Here is a 4240-nt window from a genome sequence, read left to right as displayed (position 1 = left end):
CTTTTTGGATTATTATTGTTCTAGGTATTACTACATACATTAGAGTTTGGACAATAACCTGGTGGCACGACCACCAGGTCAGTGGAGTTTACAATAAATCAATCAATACAAAATGTTAATCGTATTTAGCAGTCATGGGCTTGAACCCTGGTCCACCCAAAGAGCATGTACTACTGCACTCGCGCTCTTGACACTCGGCTACGTCAGGCCTAATTGGTTTATATAGAACTGTTCAGTTCTATATAAAACTGTTCAGATTAGATGGCAGCACACATTATGCACTTGTAGAGTCATTTTCTGCACAGTAACACTTCACCTCTTGAATAAGCCATGGCATTAACCCTATAGTAAGAGATGCTCTATTAAAGGAATGTAGACAATATTTAAAGATACACAAGTTACCAAGTAAGTCCACCATATGAGAATTGATTAAAAAATTTCATGAGACTGGCAATGTAACTGATGAACTGTGTAGTGGCAGGCCTGAAATGTCAGGTGTCATTTCAAAAATATGTTTTCAAGTGAGCCCTTAGCACAGATGGTGGGCACTTCCACATCTCTAATAATACATTGTGATCTACAGGTCTATGCCAACCACCAACCTAATAACACTAGCCAACAAGAAATATTTTTTGTCATACCTCTGCAATGAAAATGTGATTCTGGAGGAAATAAACGTGCTGATTCCAAGCTCACCAGTAGAAAGTATCCCTTTATTTAATTAGTATGTCATACATTACTGGCTAGATTATGCAAAATTAGCATATTTTGGTAAAACAACAACTTCTATATTTAATAACTGTGATGTGAAACTATCATGATGATTTTTGAAATATACGCATAAAAATTGGTTAAAAACGGCATTTAAGTTCTTGGAGGTAAAAATTGTGTTGGCTAGTGTAAGTGAAACTCATATACACTACCAAACCCCAGAGTGGTGGAATTACTGTTTGTTAAAAAAAATTGACAACAGTCAACAGTTTCTCAATAATATAAGAAATTCCTGATCTGAATTTTGACTCTAGATTTTGTTTAGTTTAAACCTAACAAAACACACAGAATGAACAAACATTTAAAGGGAACTTGTGCTCACTTTGTAAGGTTTAAATTAAACAAAATTTAAGCATAATTTTGCATTAGCAGGTTGTGCCTGCTAATTCAAGCACAATTGTTACGGTCACTACCCTTTCACACTGCATCAAAAAGAGGTACCTCCGTAGCCAGGTGGGAAGGAGCAACAGTGCGTAGCACACACTTCTTGATTAGACCGGGGTTCGAGCCCGTCACCACCAAATACGGAGGATGCGGGAATGACCACCGCATATTCCCCGAGCAATGTGGCCTTAGTTGCTAAAGCTCCTAAAAACCAAATAACATAACAAAACTTAGTTGCTAATGCTCCTAAAAAAAAAAAAAAAACCAAACCTGCATCAAAAAGGCCTGGATTCAAATCCCTTCTCAACAGGAGGATACTTTTATTAGCAATGTGGCAGAGTTTATCTTGGGTAAGGGTTGCATGGGTTTCTCTCCTGTAAATTTGGTTTTCATCAAGCAATCAGCCAAACCGACTAAAGAAAATATGCAAATATAGACAATATACCAATGCTTAATAGCTGTAGTTGGTTGGCACTTAATACACTTAAGGAAGATTACTGATTGAGACTTGTAAAATCATTTGATATATATATATATATATATATGTCAGCTGGCAGTGCACTAGCTTTTACTGTAACTAAAGCCAAAGTGATGAGGACATTGTCACAAATATGCTACAGCCAGATAGGCAAATAAAAATGCTGTAAGAAATGAATCATTTCTTAAACACCTTAGGTGGCCACACCTGATGGAAAATAAATGCTTAATAGATGAGATGGGCATTTATTGGGGGGGGGGAACTGTCCAGTCAAAGTTTTAAAGTTTAATTTTCCTAAAAAAAATTAGGACATACATTTTTGTAAGCAGTCCTCTCCAACGCACTATCCCCATAATGATAGCAAGTGCTCCAATTTTCCGCTGCCACTTGTGGAAACACTGCTATTTGTCGTTATGAACTGAGCCAATTTAATTCCGTAATTTAAAATTAAACTGTATTTCTTAATCACCTTTTTATGGCTACAAAGAAAGTATAAGTGAATAAAAAAAGAAAAACAATGAGATTTAGAAAGATGCATCAAATACAATAGAAACAGCCTAATACGGTGATGTGTGTATATACGTTGAAATGTTATACGCGGCATACATGGACTATCTCAGTATACTGAAATAGTAAAATGGGGTGGCATCCTGATGAGATACTGTTTCACATATTGCAACCAGTTTAAGGCTCTTATCTGTGCAAAGATGCATGGGTAAGAGCCTTGTTCTAAAGTTTAACTTTTTTTTCCACAGCCAGAGCTATTAGTTTATATGGGGTAGGAGTGATTATTTCTATATATATATATATACAGGGTGTTTCAAAAATGATGGTCAATAATTTAAAGGTGAAAAGTACAAACTAAAATAAGCAAAAAAGTCCCAGTGAACATCAGACCACAAATGAACTGTTTGAGATAATGCACATTTTCTGTTAATATCCGCCACTGACTATGGGAGCACTAGTTTAGCAAAAAGCTATGAATCCTTTGCTAAGGGTGGTTTTATTGAACATAAGATAATACATTTTTAATTTTTGGTTTCAACACCACAGGATTTTACAGATGTTACAAAAGGTGTTCAAAATGCTGTCCTTGCATCCATACACAGCTTTGTAGTCTTCTCTGCATTGAGTTGCAAATCCTCTCAGACATTCCTGGGTAATTTCTGATTTGCTGAAAGGCTCCTTCAACCCGACACTGCAATTCCTCAACTGTGTTAATGTCAGAAGTGTACACCAAGCTTTTTACATACCCCAGATACAAAAATTTGTAGGATTTAAGTCTGGTGATCTGGAAGGCCACATTACAGGCTCACCGTTGACCATACCTTCTAGTTAGATACTGAGTCACAACTCAAGCAAATTTATCATCATCAAGGAGGTCTGGAAGAACATTCTGAAGGTACAGCTCGCCTGTTTGGCAGAAAGTGTGGTCCAATTAGAGATCTAGTAGTCCTGCCCAGACATTCAATGGGAAACTTTGCTGATGTTGTGACTCGTGAATTGCATTAGGATTTTCGTCGGACCAAAGTGACAGTTATAAAAATTAAAAATACCATCACAAGTAAACCCAGCTTTGTCAGTGAACAAAATGTTTAAAAATTGGGGGTTCAGGACACTTGTTGCATCCACTGGGAGGACAGTCTGTATTGCTGAGACCTTGTACAGGCTGGATATGGTAGGGGTACAGTAATTGGCGATGTAAAATTCACCACATACTGCTATGACTCAGTACACACTCTTGCAGAGCAACCCTCCTTGTCAAAATTCTGGATTTTGTTCTATTCTTTCTAACGCCCTTTCCTCAACATCAGGTGTTATGCTTCTGGGCCTACCTGCTCGTACTCCATGTGTGAAGTGCCCATGTTCTCTAAGGCATTGATGTGCACTTGTTGGGCTGCCTTCGGTGGGGAAATGCTTCTTGGTACCAACATACAGCCTCGAGTGCACTGCTGTTGGCTTTACATACATGAAGTGCATGTCTACATACTCTTCGTTGCTGTAACCTCTTTCCATGTTGACTATCCTTTAACAAGTATTGCCTGCTACTTTTCAGAGCATTGAGAGAGGGTAAAGGGAGAGAATGAACATAACCTAAACAAACAAGTCAGTGGTGGATCCCAACTAGAAATGTACAATATCTTGAAAATGATTCACTTAAGGACCCATGTTTACTAGGCTTTTTTTTTTTTGCATATTGTAGTCAGTGCAGTTCACCTTTAAATAATTGACCATCACTTTTGAAACACCCTCTCTCTATATATATATATATTATTTTTTTTTTTTTTTTTGGTAAGATAAGTAGTAGTATGTCAGGTGTGAGTAAATTATAAATAGTTCACAAACTCTAGTACTTGGGCAAACAAGTACTGCATTTCTTTCCCTTTTCTTTCTCATTGATTAAAATAGAACACTTCCAATCAGGTAAGAAAAAAAAGATTGTTCTTTTGCAAGAGGAAAAGAAAAACAGACAATTACCTAATATGGACTGCCTACATTATTTCGACGGGGGATGGAAAGGTTAGTCCAAGCTGGGTATGCTTCAGAGTAAATTTTTCATATTAATATCTATCTCAGTGACAGCGATTAAATTGCTGTGTCGTTCTC

The sequence above is a fragment of the Mastigoproctus giganteus genome, unplaced genomic scaffold (genome assembly GCF_048544385.1).
Source record: "Mastigoproctus giganteus isolate SK-2022 unplaced genomic scaffold, ASM4854438v1 scaffold_15, whole genome shotgun sequence".
NCBI lineage: Eukaryota > Metazoa > Arthropoda > Arachnida > Uropygi > Thelyphonidae > Mastigoproctus > Mastigoproctus giganteus.
Note: the sequence above shows the minus strand (reverse complement) of the source record.